General features: G+C 47.9%; 1 pseudogene; it reads left to right on the forward strand.

Annotated features, from left to right (window-relative positions):
- Positions 1 to 11,500: 11,500 nt before the first annotated feature.
- On the forward strand, positions 11,501 to 11,615 carry LOC123461029 (annotated as a pseudogene).
- The last annotated feature ends 3,556 nt before the right edge of the window (positions 11,616 to 15,171 follow it).

Below are 15,171 nucleotides of genomic sequence, written 5' to 3' on the forward strand. Positions count from 1 at the left end.
ACAGGAGAGCCCTTTGGTAGAGAGGCGTGGACCCTCAAAAGCAACAAAAAAATGACTTTAGACACCAAAGCCAATCTTCCTACTTCTGCCTCCCCAGTGCTGGGATTACAGGTGTGCACCACCACACCAGCATGACCGTTTTTTTTTTTTTAAGTAACCACTCTAAATTCCAACATGTGGCAAATTATCTTGGCGCATACATCCGGAGTTCATTTGCAGTGGCTGGAGGCCCTGGCATGCCCATTCTCTCTCCCTCTCTCTTCTTCTCTCCCTCTGCTTGCAAATAAATATTTATTTATTTAAAAATCACTTCCTAACTGTGTGTGGTGGTACATGCCTTTAATGCCAGTACTTGGGAGGCAGAGGTAGGATCACTGTGAGTTCAAGGCCACCCTGAGACTACAGAGTGAATTCCAGGTCAGTCTGGGCTAGAGTGAGACCCTACCTCAAACAACAACAACAAAAATCACTTCCTAAAGACAACATGGATCTGATGAATTATGGAGCCTTAAATTTAACCAGTTCCTTCTGCGTCTTCGAAGTGAAGTAGACAGACCCAGACTAAGAAAGTCACAGGGCAGGCAGGTGTTGGAGGGCTGTGAGGCTGTTCTCAAGCTGAATATACTCAGGGCTCAAGGCAGTACTGTGCCTCAGGCTGCACTCACATACTGTTAAGAGCTAGAGGGGGAGAGGCTGGAGAGATGGTTTAGCGGTTAAGGCATTTGCCTATTAAGCCAAAGGACCTAAGTTTGATTCCCTGGGACCCATGTAAGCCAGATGTACAAGGGGGAACAAGTGTCCGGAGTTCATTTATAATGGCTGAAGGCGCTGGTGCACCTGTTTTTTCTCTCTCTCTCAAATAAATAAAATTTAAATTATAAAAAAAGAGCTAGAGGGCTTCTGCATTTCACACTTGAGGACAAAAGTTTAGTGAAGGAAGTTTTTAAAAATATATCAATTAATTTATTTATTTGAGGGAGAGAGCGAGAGAAAGAGGTAGATAGACAGAGAATGGGCATGCCAGGGCCTATAGCCACTGCAAATGAACTCCAGATGCATGTGCCACCTTGTGCGTCTGACGTGGGTTCTGGGGGACTGAACCTGGGTCCTTAGGCTTTGCAGGCAAGCACCTTAACTGCTAAGCTATTTCTCCAGCCTCCAATTTATTTTTTTAATAGCATTTTAACAAAAAGAAAAAGAAAAAAAATATCATTTTAATTAATTTATTTGCAAGTGTATCTGGCTTTAAGTGGGTAGTGGAGAGTTGAACCTGTCCTTAGGCTTTGCAGGCCAGTAACCTTAATGGCTAAGCCATCTCTCCAGAGCCCCCCTTATTTATTTATTTTTTTCAAAGTAGGGTCTCATTCTAGCCCAGGCTGACCTGGAATTCACTTTGTACTTTCAGGCTGGCCTCAAATTCACAGTGATCTTCCTACCTCTGCCTCTCAAATGCTGGGATTAAAGGTGTGCACCACCATGCCCGGCCTAGGGGTACAGTTTTTTTTTCCCCAGCTTTATTTATTTTTTTTTTTAATTTTCAATTTTTTTTTTTTTTTTTTTTTTTTTTTTTGGTTTTTCAAGGTAGGGTCTCACTCTAGCCCAGGCTGACCTGGAATTCACTATGGTGTCTCAGGGTGGCCTCGAACTCACGCGATCCTCCTACCTCTGCCTCCCAAGTGCTGGGATTAAAGGCGTGCGCCACCACACCCGGCTAATTTTTTTTTTTATTAACAACTTCCATGATTATAAAAATATCCCATGGTAATGCCTTCCCTCCCTCATTTTCCCCTTTGAAACTCCATTCTCCATCATATCCCCTCCCCATCTCAATCAGTCTCTCTTTTATTTTGATGTCATCATCTTTTCCTCCTATTATGATGGTCTTATGTAGATAATGTCAGGCACTGTGAGGTCATGGATATCCAGGCCATTTTGTGTCTGGGGGGAGCACGTTGTAAGGAGTCCTGCCCTTCCTTTGGTTCGTACATTCTTTTTTTTTAAATATTTTTTGTTCATTGTTTATTTATTTATTTGAGAGTGACAGACACAGGGAGAAAGATAGATAGAGGGAGAGAGAGAGGATGGGCGTGCCAGGGCTTCCAGCCACTGCAAACGAACTCCAGACATGTGTGCCCCCTTGTGCATCTGGCTAACGTGGGACCTGGGGAACCAAGCCTCGAACCAGGGTCCTTAGGTTTCACAGGCAAGCGCTTAACCGCTAAGCCATCTCTCCAGCCCTGGTTCGTACATTCTTTCTGCCACCTCTTCGCAGTGGACCCTGAGCCTTGGAAGGTGTGATCGAGATAGTGCAGAGTTAAGCACTCCTGTGGGTGCAGGTTTTGTGTCAAGATCTACTCAGGTTCACAAACACCCCCGGACAGATGACTTCCACAGCCTGGACCCCACTTTGAACGGCCAGCCAACTCCCTGAGTGGCACCAGCTGCAGCCACGTGAGGCTGGGCTGTGGCTTGCAAGGCTCCCCACCCGCCGTGGAAGAAGGTCCTCAGTGCAGCTTGCTGAGCCGCTGCCCGTGAACCAACACGCAGAGACCAGAGGGACTTTCCAAGTCGGCCCCCAGCCACTGGCCGGCCACACACGGGGTCATGTGCGCAAAAGCCCTGGCATGAACAGCTCAGATGCTTCAATTTAGACCTGGGTGTTCACTGTGACACTGTTTAGTTGTTTATTATCGTTTTGTTTGTTTTTTAATGATTTTATTTTTTCTAATTTTGTAATTTTAATTTCCCGTAGCACCTTGGCAATATTAACAAACACAAATACAGGATGTTCAAACATTTTATGCATGGGCAAGTGCTATGCCATTCATGGGGGGACAGTTGTGACAACAGGAACAAATCCCAGCGAGGGACAAAATCGAAGCCAGGTAACTGGTTCTGGCATCCTCAGCCCCAACACTTAAGAGATGTCACTCAGGGGACACCTGAATTGGTTTAAAAAATAAGAACAAATCAACATTGGTGTGAATGTTTCTTTGTATTACTTATTAGTGTTCTGTGTACAAAACTAAAAATGAGACCATTTCATAACACAGGTAACTGAGTTGTACCTCTGGGGAGTATCTACTCAAGGATTCATAAAAAGTTGATATTTTTAAAAATAAACATTAAGCTATTAAATAATGAGGTGAATTCTAAAGCAGAATTTAAAACATCCTCATTTAGCTAATGAAAACTGAAATGTTCACGTATCTTCTTGAAAGCTCAGATTAACTACATAGCTAATGCCAACGAGTCTAAATTAAATTAATGGCCACCAAATTGTAAGGAAATACTAAAAAAAAATAGAAAAACTCCATCATATGTCATATTTCAGAATTTAGTTTTAAAAACCCTCAAAGGGAATATACTATCCTTTTTTGAGTCTTATCTTTTCCATAAAAACCTAGAATAGAATTGGTACTCTTAAAATATGGTTAGTATATATTACCAACACAAATACCAGAAACTTAACCCCAATGTTGTTCAAATGTGTCAAAGTAAAACCAGTTAACATTTAAGCCAAGAGACAAATTATTAAGGCCTTAACTAGTAAGATTAGAGAAAATGTTCAATAACTTTTAAATACTATCTTCTGTTCCAGCAATATATTTTTTTCCTTTATACTAGGTGAAGGTACTAACATTCCATCCTTAAGTCTTTTGATTATTTAAAAAAAAATGGAGCTGGGCGTGGTGGCGCACGCCTTTAATCCCAGCACTTGGGAGGCAGAGGTAGGAGGATCGCCGTGAGTTCAAGGCCACCCTGAGACATCATAGTGAATTCCAGGTCAGCCTGGGCTAGAGTGAGACCCTACCTCAAAAAAAAAAAAAAAAAAAAGTAATGTGAAACACTGAAGCTACCATAACTTTAGGAACCAAAAAAAAAAAAAAAAAAATTTCTGCATGTTATTTGATTATCTGCAAAATAAGCAGATAAGATATCAGTAAACCCACTATTGAAAGGTCTGATATTTCTCCAAAATCCAGTTGAAAAAAATTTGGATGGATCACTACTTTAAATGCCACTGTCTATATTTGGGAAAATTGGCATTACTCAGATTAAAGACAGAAAATAGAGAGAGATTTTGCCATGCCTCTCCATGTCCCTTCTCCACCGAGTGCAAAGTGCTGAGCTTGTGTGACCTCCGTTTTCTTCCAGTGGTAGGAGCTATGGCATATCACTGTAGCACACATCCAGTATTATTTTATCTAAAGTTGTTTATTATGTTTTATTTTACTTATTTATTTATTTTATTTTTTCTTGGTTTTTCAAGGGAGGGTCTTGCTCTCTAGCCCAAGCTGACTTTGGAACTCACTATGTAGTCTCAGGCTGGCCTCAAACTCATGATGATTCTCCTACTTCTGCCTCCCGAGTGCTGGGATTCAAGGTATGCGCCACCACGCCTGGCAGACTATATTTATTTTTTTTGAGGAGGATCTCACTCTTTTATTTGTTTGTTTGTTTTGTTTTTCTTTTCAAAAAAATTTTTTCTTTTTTCTTTTTCGAGGTAGGGTCTTACTCTGGCCCAGGCTGACCTGGAATTCACTTAGTCCCAAGCTGGCCTCAAACTCACAGTGATCCTCCTACCTCTGCCTCCCAAGTGCTGGGATTAAAGGCGTGTGCCACCAGGCCCAGCTCAAATTTTTTTTATTAACAACTTCCATGATTATAAAAAATATCCCATGGTAATACCCTCTCTCCCCCCACTTTCCCCTTTGAAACTCCATTCTCCATCATATCCCCTCCCCATCTCAATCAGTCTCTCTTTTATGTTGATGTCATGATCTTTTCCTCCTCTAATGATGATCTTGTGTAGGTAGTGTCAGGCACTGTGAGGTCATGAATATCCAGGCCATTTTGTGTCTGGGGGGAGCACGTTGTAAGGAGTCCTACCCTTCCTTTGGCTCTTACATTCTTTCCGCCACCTCTTCCGCAATAGACCCTGAGCCTTGGAAGGTGTGATAGAGATGTTATGGTACTGAACACTCCAGTCACTTCTTTCCAGCACCATGATGCCTTCTGGTTTTAACTTTAAACAACGCAGGTCTATAATCCTCTCCATGATGCCTTCTGAATTATCCCAAGGTCACTGCCATCTGAAAAAAGAAGCTTCTCTAACCAAAAGTGAGAGTAGCATTAATATAAGGGTATGAACATTAAGAGAAGTGCTTACTGGGCAGTTAGATAAGCATAGTTTATACATTTAGCCAGACAGCCACAGACATTACACCCCTAGGGCTCATGACTACCCCTGTTTAAGTTTTCAGTATCAGGGATATATTCCTTCCCATGGAGTGGGTATCCAGTCAAATTAGAGGGCAAGGGTCTCACTCTTGCCCAAGCTAACCTGGAACCCACTCTTTAATCCCAGGCTGGCCTAAAACCACAATAACCCGCCTACCTTGGGTCATTAGGTTTTGCAGGCAAGTATTTTAGCTGCTGAGCCATCTGTCCAGCCCTGGCCTCAAACTCACAGTGATCCTCCTACCTTGGCCTCCTGAGTGCTGGGATTAAAGGCGTGCTCCACCATGCCTGGCTAACACCCTCAGGGGGGAAAAGTATCCAAGCCGCAGTCTTCAACTGGGTCGGTGTTCTGCAGGGAGGAAACGCAGGAGGGAAGAAGGGCGGCCAGCCTGGGCTTCTACAGGCTGTGACAGGACAGTTCAAGCCGCCTGTCTTAGGACTAGACAAACCAGGCATCCTTTAGCCCCCATTAGACAATACATGTCTCCAGCCAAGGTGGCATGGACATAAAGCGGTAATGCTGCTCTGAAGAACTATTGGCACATGTGAGCCCCGTTGGGTTGAAAGTGCAGGTCAGAGAGAAGGCGGCCCGCGCACTGTGGAAGAACCAGGGAGCTTGATGTCTGCAAGGCGCCTCACTGGGGACTTCACTCCCGGGCTTGGCTAGCTGGCATCGTTGGTTCTGGGGGAGCTGGACCTGGCACTCTGAGGTAAACTCAGCTTCAGATCAACTTCACGCTGGGATTGGGGAATGGCGTTCGCTGCCGCATAGGTTGTAATGCTAGTGTGTGAGTGGTTTTGGCCACCATGAACATTCTGGATGAACGGGAGGGCAACATTTGCCCCGGTCCCATGGAGATCTGTGGTAAAGTCAGACTGTAGAGGAAAGATCACCCGACGCTGGGTTCCTGTCTGCTGCTAGGGCCTAAAAGAGGAAGTGACACTTACATAAACCCAGGAGCCGTGCAGGATAGACCTTTCCACAGAGGGTCCCAAAAAACCTGGCCCTGTCTTGCCCACAGCAAGGTGGAGTCTATGAGCTCCTGGTTCTCAAGAAGGTCTGAGGACCATCTCCACACATAGCAAGAGGCAGGGTCTTCTGCCACTGTGCCAGCTGCTCTGCCCCTGAGGAGAGGTGCCTCTGGGGAGAGGCGCGTAGTGCCTATCTGGCCAGCTCAGAGGTCCCTGGGAGGGTGCATTTGGGAGTGACCAGAACGCAGGGTGCAGGTCCTTGGAGCTACCCAGGCCAGATCCAAAGGATGCTCTAGAATCTGAGGGATGCACAGGCATGCCAGTGAGGCATGGCTTATGCAGTGCCACTTGAAGGCTTTGGCAAGAATGAGTATGCACCTAAGGAGGGCACATAGGTAGAGCAGCTGGCAGCTTTCAGTTGGCATGGGAGACAGGGGCAAACAAAGGAGGTGTTAAATTCCTCGTAGACTCTCTTTGCGCTTGTTTTTTTTTTGTTTTTTGGGGGGGGTTTCTTTTTTTCGAGGTAGGGTCTCACTCTAACCCAGCTGGCCTGGAATTCATTATGTAGTCTCAAGGTGGCCTCGAACTCACGGTGATCCACCTACCTCTGCCTCCCAAGTGCCGGGATTAAAGACGTGCGTCACCACACCCGGCTCTTTGTGCTTGTTTATGTCTTGTTCCGAAGAGCCTGCCACTCCCGGAAGACTGGACAGCCGACCTTGCTCCCATGGAGTCTCAGGCCAGCCTCTGACCTTCACAAGACACATTAAAGTCACTCAGCCAGGAGGGGCACTGAGGAGACCATGCCCAGTCCCAGGCCTCGGGACTTCTGATGCTGCATCCCACGCTCCCTCAGACTTCTGAGTGGGTTCCCCTCACTAAGTGGATGGAAGTGGTGAAGGAGGGAGGAGAAGAGGGGGCACCTCCCTCACTGGCTCACCACCAGGTAGGCCTGGCCTCTGCTGCAGGTAGCCCCTGTGTCCACAGGCCTAGTTGGTGGGCTCTGTCCCACTCCCATGGTAGCAGCAGTGACAACAGTTTTCCGTGTGTCAGGTGGCCCCTGGTGTCATGGCTCTTGGGTACTGTAGCCTCTGGTGCTGCTTGCCCTGACTTAGCTACGTTGCGAACACATACCCTGGACCCTGTAAGAAAGCCAGGATCTTTGAGCCAGGACATCCCTGGACAGTTCCAGGTAGGACCAGGCCTCAGGACGAAGCTCCTCACGTGTGAATCTTGCCCAGCCTAGAGAGCCTCAAGGAATCCACACCACGCTGGACCCTGCAGGACCCTGGGCAAGGTGACCAGACAGCAGCTTCTCATGCCAGGTCAGGATATTACTAAGCGGTCGGTCTGGCCCACTTCACAATCCAAGCCAGGAATTGAGTCAGGCCCAAGACCAGGGCGGAGGCTAAGGAGGGGCCAGGCAGTCAGCCAGGGTGCACAGGGCCTAAACCTGGCACCTGCTGGAAGCCCAGCCTGTTCTCCCGCGGTCACCCTCGCTCGCCCTTGTGACAAGCGTGCGAACAGTGACTCCTCAGCTCCCGCCAGTGCCTGGGCAGCAGCAGTTGGCAGACACAGTGTACAAGACTGCTGTTCGCTTCGGTTTGTGTTCATGCAGTGCGTTGCTCTGCACCCGTCACTCCCTGCCTGGCAGAGCTCAGGACCCTCCCCAAAGGCGGCCTGAGTCCACATATCCTGCCCAGAATTCTCGCGGCACACGATGGCCAGGGCCATGTCTCTTAAATAACCAGAGCCTACGGGGCGTGTGGCTTAAGCCCATGAACGGGTCAGTCCATTTTGTCTTTAAACTGCCAGTGCGAAAGGCCCGCCCACCCTGAACACTGCCTGCGGTGGCCCCTGCCCTAGGGAAGCCCCACAATTGGACTGTTTTCTCAAGAAGCAGCCCTCAACCCTGGATATGTAAATTCTGTGGCTTGGAGACTGCAGCTGTTTTGATAGTTTCCAACTGTTGCTTGAAAACATTTTTCTTTTTTTTTTTTTCAATTGTTTCTATTGACATGCCCATATGAGAGCCCCATGTTTGTCCTTGTGAGCCCCAAGACACTGGGCACTTCTCTTCTCAAAACTTCTGCTGAAGCATTCTGTTTGCTTGTTCATTCAAGCACACCACAGTCACTCATTCATCAGTTATTAACCCATCCAGCATTCACACCACTTGTGCTCATTCACACCACTTTCATTCATTCATTCAGCAATCCTCCATCTACAAAGTTCATTCACGCAGCATTTAGGCCTAGTTGGAGAGCTGGACACAAGGACCATAAACAGACTCCAAGACACTGGGCCCAGGTCTGATGGAGAAGTCTCCAAGTCTTCTGTAGGACTGGGGTGTCCTGCTGGGTGCAGGGCAGGGCTGCTTAGGCAGAACCCCTCAGCCAAGCAGACAGCTCCAACCCCATTAGTCCCGTCCCCAACCACCTCAGGGGACAGGGCATCTCCTGGTGTTAATGGGTTGGTTTTAAATTCATGCCAGGTCTGGAGAGGTTGCTCGGTGGTTAAAGGTACTTGTTTATAGAGCCTGCTAGCCTGATTTGATTCCCCGGTACCCACATAAAGCCAGACACACAAAGTGGTACATGCATCTGAGCAGCAGCAATAGTCCCTGGTGCGCAACCCTTCAAATAAATTAATAAAAAATATTTAAGTGGCTGTGCCACTCACCTGGTGACTTGTCCACATGACTCCAGATCCTGGAGCTTGCTGGTGTCCAGTGGTATTTCCTGGAAGGGCCCTGGCCAGGTGCTGGAAGTGCTAGGGGCAGGAGGTTCATGAACCATTCATTCCCTCCCCAAATCCCCATATCCAGCCAGCTTTTGGGAGGTCCAAAATCTCATGTTCTCTGAGGTCTAAGGCCTACGCATCCAAAGGCCAGAGTTAAGTTACACTCGTGTGGGCAGTAGTGGGCTCCAAGCCAAATGCTGTTTCTTCGCGGAGGGTGGGCAAGCAACCCGAGCCTCCAGCTCAGCGCTCCCTCCCTGGCCCTCTAAGAGCACCCCCCCCCCCGCACCTTCTCCTTCTTTTTTTAGTGTCTCAAGGTAGGGTCTCACTCTAGCCCACGCTGACCTGGAATTCACTATGGAGTCTCAGGGTGGCCTTGAACTCACTGCGATCCTCCCACCTCTGCCTCCCCAGTGCTGGGAGGAAAGGCGTGCGCCACCACGCCCGGCTGAGGCACTCTCCTTGATCTTCTAGCTGTCATCTGCTCTGGGATCCCCTTCCTACAGGGACTCACCTAACTCCTACAGGTCTGGGACCCCTAGAAGTCCTGAGTCCCTAGCAAAAGTCTCCCCAAGACTCAAGCTTTTTTCAACATAGAGACAGGAGGTGACAGAGGTGACAGGATTCCACTGACAGTAGGTTCCGTCCCCATCTCCGCTCCCCAGGTCCCAGTGAGTCCTCCAGGCCCAGAATGCTAGTGAACGTGGAGCTGGCTGGCCCCATGGACATGCCCGGCACCAGGTCTTCTGCTCCTGAGCAATCCTGATTCTGGGAGAGAAGAGCAGGAAGATGGGATGGAGCAGGCCAGCATGAGAACCACACTTAATTGTGTTGTTTTATTTATTCATTTGAGTGAGAGAAAAAGCAGGTAGAGAGACAGGGAGAGAATGGATGCGCCAGGGCCTCCAGCCACTGCAAACGAACTCCAGACATGTGTACCACCTTGTGTGTCTGGTTTACATGGGTCCTGGTTATGAGAAGCTGCGGTAAGTTCCAGGGTCTGAGACAGAGAGATCCTTCTGAGGGGAAAGGCTCGGATCCAGAGAAGGAGAATAAGCTGGCAGCCAGCCGTGACAGGGCCATGTGGGAGGGCTGCGTTGGGCAGGGTCTCTGCTGGCCCCTACTCAGGGCCAATAGGGAAATCCAGACCTTATGGGACGCACATGCCGGTCACCTACCTGCAAGGGACGCAGGCATCCCTCCCCCATTTGTAGTAAACCTGTCCTGCGGAACAGACACCCGGACATGCCTATCACCACTGTTTCCTGAGGTCACTCTTGTGTGTCTCCTCTACGGCCACACATCCGGGGGCTTCCCCAGGCCCTAACCCGCTTGCTCACAGAACCGAGTCGCTTTTGGTTTGAAAACTGACTGATATGTCCCATGGGAGTCACGCCCACCCCAAGAGAACTCTAGCTTCATTCTCTTACATCATAAGTAAGTGGATCAAAGCAGGACCTTTATCAGGTACCAAGAGATTCATGTGAATCCAAAAGCTTCCACTTGACTCCTTAAGTTATTCATGTTAAAAGAAAACCTTAGAAAAGAAAGTGAATTGTGACTGTCACACAGATAGACAAGGAATGGTGAAGAGTACATTTGGCTCAATTTTAGGGAGGAAACCGGTCAGAGAAATGCTAAAGAAATGAATATGAGCCTGGCATGATGGCGCACACCTTTAATCCCAGCACTCGGGAGACAGAGGTAGGAGAATCACCGTGAGTTCGAGGCCACCCTGAGACTACATAGTGAATTCCAGGTCAGCCTGGGCTACAGTGAGACCCTACCTCGAAAAAAAAAAAAAAAGAAAGAAAGAAAAGAAAAAGAAAGAAATATAGGACCGTAGACATTACGGACAACTGGGCTGAGTCATCTTTTCCATGGGCGCTTCTTCCTGCCCCGATCTTAGGTCAAGGAGGCTTCTGCTTCCCAGGACATTCTGATCACAGTGTCCTGTTTGCTGAAACACTGTCCCACCCACCCCCACCGTCCCGCAGCCACCGCTGTCCACAGTAGGCTGGTGGAGCGCGTGAGCTTCCCCAAGCCTGCGTCCCTCGAGGGCAGACTCGCCTCCCTCCTCAGGGGCTCCTGGACCCCAGAGCCGGCCCCCCTCCCACATTTGATGGGTGGTTAATGAACGGAGAGGAGGATGAAGGAATGAGCGGTCTACTCTCCAGAGGTCCCGAGAGCCCCCAGGCTGCAGGGCTGGGAAGGGAGGCTGGATGGGACGCTCGGGAGAGGGGCAGCGTTGGCGGGAGGAAGCTTAGCAGCCTTCTGTCGCGGCTGCGCGGTAGTGGCCCACTGGCCCTGGGCACCTCTGTCGTGCAGGGGTGCAGAAGCTAGGGCTCCACCCTCCGTGGCCGCTCTTGCTGCCAGTGTGGCTATGGAAAGGGCACTGACGCAAGGCTCCACACTCACTTGACGTCAGCATCCTGAGATATCCCCGGACTTTTAGGGACGTGAACTCACACTAAACCTGTCCTTTTGGGCTTGTGGTTTTGACACAGGAAAGAATATGAGGAAATGAAGCAGAGTTGAAGATTTTATAGCTTCTCGGCCTTTTGGCTAAGATCAAGTGCAGAGTTGAAGATTTATTAAAGATATTTCTTAAATAAATGCTTGTTTTTTTGCATGCGTTCATGCGTGCGTGCATATGTGTGTGTGTGTGTGTGTGTGTGTGTGTGTGTGTGTGTTTGCAGGCATGTCAGGGTCTCTTGCTGCTGCAAAAGAATGCCCATCTGTCTTTACCAGGCAGGCTTTTCAAGTAAGTACCCTTAACTGCTGAGCCATTTTCCCAGCCTCTTACTTAAAAAGGTTTTTGTTTTGTTTTGAGGTAAATAAGGTCTCACTCTAGCTCAGACTGACCTGGAATTCACTATGTAGTCTCAGGGTGGCCTTGAACTCACAGTGATCCTCCTTCCTCTGCCTCCTGAGCACTGGGATTAAAGGCGTGTGCCACCACGTCTGGCATAAAGACTTTTAAAAAATATTTTATTTATTAATTAGAGACATGGGCAGGAAGAGAGAGAGAATGGGCACGTGCCAGTTCCTCCAGCTACTGCAAACAAACTCCAGATGCATGCACCACCTTTGTGCATCTGGCTTATGTGGGTCCTGGGGAAGCAAACCTGGGTCCTTTGGCTTTGCAGGCAAGCGCCTTAATGACTAAACCATCTCTCCAGCACAGAAGTTGTTTTTTGTTTTTGTTTTTTTAAGAATAATTTTCCTTTTCTGGGTTTTAAATTATTTATTTGAGAGAAAGAGAGACTAAAGGAACACGCGAGGGCCTCTGGCCACTGCAAAAGAACTCCAGATGCATGTGCCATCCTGTGCATCCAGCTTAATGTGGGTACTGGGGAATAGAACCTGGGATCTTTGGCTTTGCTGGCAAAGGGTCTTAATCACTAAGCCATCTCTCCAGCTCAATTCTTTTTTAAAGTTTCACAGAAATGAAGAGTGGAGATCACTTCTCAGTATTCTTTTTTTGTTTTGTTTTGTTTTTATTTATTTATTTATTTGAGAGCTACAGACAGAGAGAAAGAGGCAGAGAGAGAGAAAGAGAGAGCGAGCGAGAGAGAATGGGTGCAGCAGGGCCTTCAGCCACTGCAAATGAACTCCAGATGTGTGCACCCCCTTGTGCATCTGGGTAGCATGGGTCCTAGGGAATCGAGCCTCGAACTGGGGTCCTTAGGCTTCACAGGCAAGCGCTTAACTGCTAAGCCATCTCACCAGCTGAAGAATTTTTTTTTTTTTTGAAGCAATCTTACTCTTACCCAGACTGACCTGAAAAATCACTCTGTAGTTCAGATTAGCCTTGTGACCTTTCTACTTCATCATCACAAGTGCTGGGACTAAAGACCTGGGCCACCATGTCCAGCTAAACTTATTTTTTACTTTTTTGGTTTTTCGAGGTAGGGTCTCACTCTGGCCCAAGCTGACCTGGAATTCACTATGTACTCTCAGGGTGGCCTCAAACTCACGATGATCCTCCTACCTCTGCCTCCCGAGTGCTGGGATTAAAGGCGTGCACCATCATGCCCAGCCCTAGAGGTATTTTAATCCAGGCTTAATTAAACATGAGGTTAGGAGTGGGTGCCTCTAAGATGGAGTCTCATTTCCAGTGTCTTGATGGTGACTCTATATAGGAATTTTAGAATCCTTTTGGAATTCCATTGCGCAGTGGGTTCCTAGGGGCCCTTCTTCTTTTATCTGTTTTCCTCTTTTATGGGTGGCTCTACAATCTAATAAGATAAAATGAATGGCCACTAGGTTTGCACCAGGGATTTAGAGCATGGCTTTTATGGTAAGTGAGGTTTTGGGTGAGCTTTCTGGAAACCTAGATGTGTACCATGCGTAAAGGGAGAGAAGTCCTTCAGCAGTTATTAATTGCCTGGAACTTTAGTTTCCTTGTTGGTGAGAGACCTCAACAGTACTCCTTTCCCTTCTCCTGCTCCCAAAGATTCCCCATCTTTCTGTTTTGCCTCAGGGGCAGGCAGGTGTCCCCATCCCTTCGGGTCAGGGCCCCTGGCCTCTGCTGGCCCAAGCAGGAGAAGCTGGTGCAGCCCGAACGCCAGCTCCCAGCCACAGCGGGCAGCAGGTAATGTGTGGATACCATTCCCAGGGACCCTCTCTGCTGGATTGGTTCAGGTGTCCCCCATAAACTTAGGTGTTCTGAATGCTAGGTTCCCAGATGATGAGGATTTGGGAATTAACACCTCCAGGAGGCAGCGTACTGTTGGGGGTGGGGATGGGCTTATGGGTGTTAGAGCCAGTTCCCCCTTACCAGTGCTTGGCACACTTTCCTGTTCCTATTGTCCACCTGATGTTGGCCAGGGGAGATGTCCACCCTCTGTTCATGCCATCATTTTCCCTGCCATCATGGAGCTTCCCCCTCAAACCTGTAAGCCAAAATAAACCTTTTTACCTTTTTTTGTTGTTGTTGTTGTTGAAAGAAAGGGATTTATTAAAGCTTACAGATCCAAGGGAAGTTCCACAATGGCAAAAAAAAAAAAAAAAAAAAAAAAAGCTGGCCCTACTTTCACAGGTCCAAGCAGAGAGAGAAAAAAGCCCACAAGCCAAAAGCCACACCCACACAGCACACTTCGGTAACTCCGGTGGAACTAGACACTTTGCATATCTTTCTTTTATTTTTTATTTTTTATAATTAACAACTTCCATGATTGTAAACAATATCCCATGGTAATACCCTCCCTCCCCCCACTTTCCCCTTTGAAACTCCATTCTCCATCATATCCCTCCCCCTCTCAATCAGCCTCTCTTTTATTTTGATGTCATCTTCTTCTCCTCCTATTATGATGGTCTTGTGTAGGTAGTGTCAGGCACTGTGAGGTCATCAATATCCAGGCCAGTTTGTGTCTGGGGGGAGCACGTTGTAAGGAGTCCTACCTTTCATTTGGCTCTTATATTCTTTCTGACACCTCTTCCACAATAGACCCTGAGCCTTGGAAGGTGTGATAGGGATATCCCAGTGCTGAGCACTCCTCTGTCACTTCTTCCCAGCACCATAGTGACTTCTATGTCATCCCAAGGTCATTGCCATCTGAAAAGAGAAAGCTGTCTAACAAAAAAGTGAGAATAGGTCTGGAGAGATGGCTTAATGGTTAAGCACTCGCCTGTTAAGCCTAAGTTCCCAGGTTCGAGGCTTGATTCCCCAGGACCCACATTAGCCAGATGCACAAGGGAGCACACGCTACTGGAGTTCATTTGCAGTGGCTGGAGGCCCTTGCGCACCCATTCTGTACCTGCCTCTTTCTCTCTCTGTCTGTTGCTCTCAAATAAAAAAATAAATAAAAATTTTTAAAAAGTGAAAGTAGCATTAATATATAGGTATGAATGTTAAGAGAAGTGCTTACTGGGAAGTTTGATGAGCATAGTATATACAGTTAGCCAGACAGCAGCAGATGTTACACCCCTTAGGGCTCATGACTACCCCCGTTTCAGGTTTTCAGTATCAGGGATATATTTCCTCCCATGGAGTGGGCCTCCAGCCAAATTAGAGGGCAGTTGGTTTCCCCCATAACAGATGTGCCACTGTTGCACCCATTGGCTCATTTGGCCTGCTTGGCTAACTATAAGGCTTGTAGTGTCCACTGTGGAGTATCTTCACTGTGATTTCTCTCTCCCCCATTGAGCTGTGTGCAGTGTGGCTTCTTCCAGCTTTCTGTCAGCTGACCTACATGGAGGAGGTCTTACCGT

The sequence above is a fragment of the Jaculus jaculus genome, chromosome 5 (genome assembly GCF_020740685.1).
Source record: "Jaculus jaculus isolate mJacJac1 chromosome 5, mJacJac1.mat.Y.cur, whole genome shotgun sequence".
NCBI classification, from domain to species: domain Eukaryota; kingdom Metazoa; phylum Chordata; class Mammalia; order Rodentia; family Dipodidae; genus Jaculus; species Jaculus jaculus.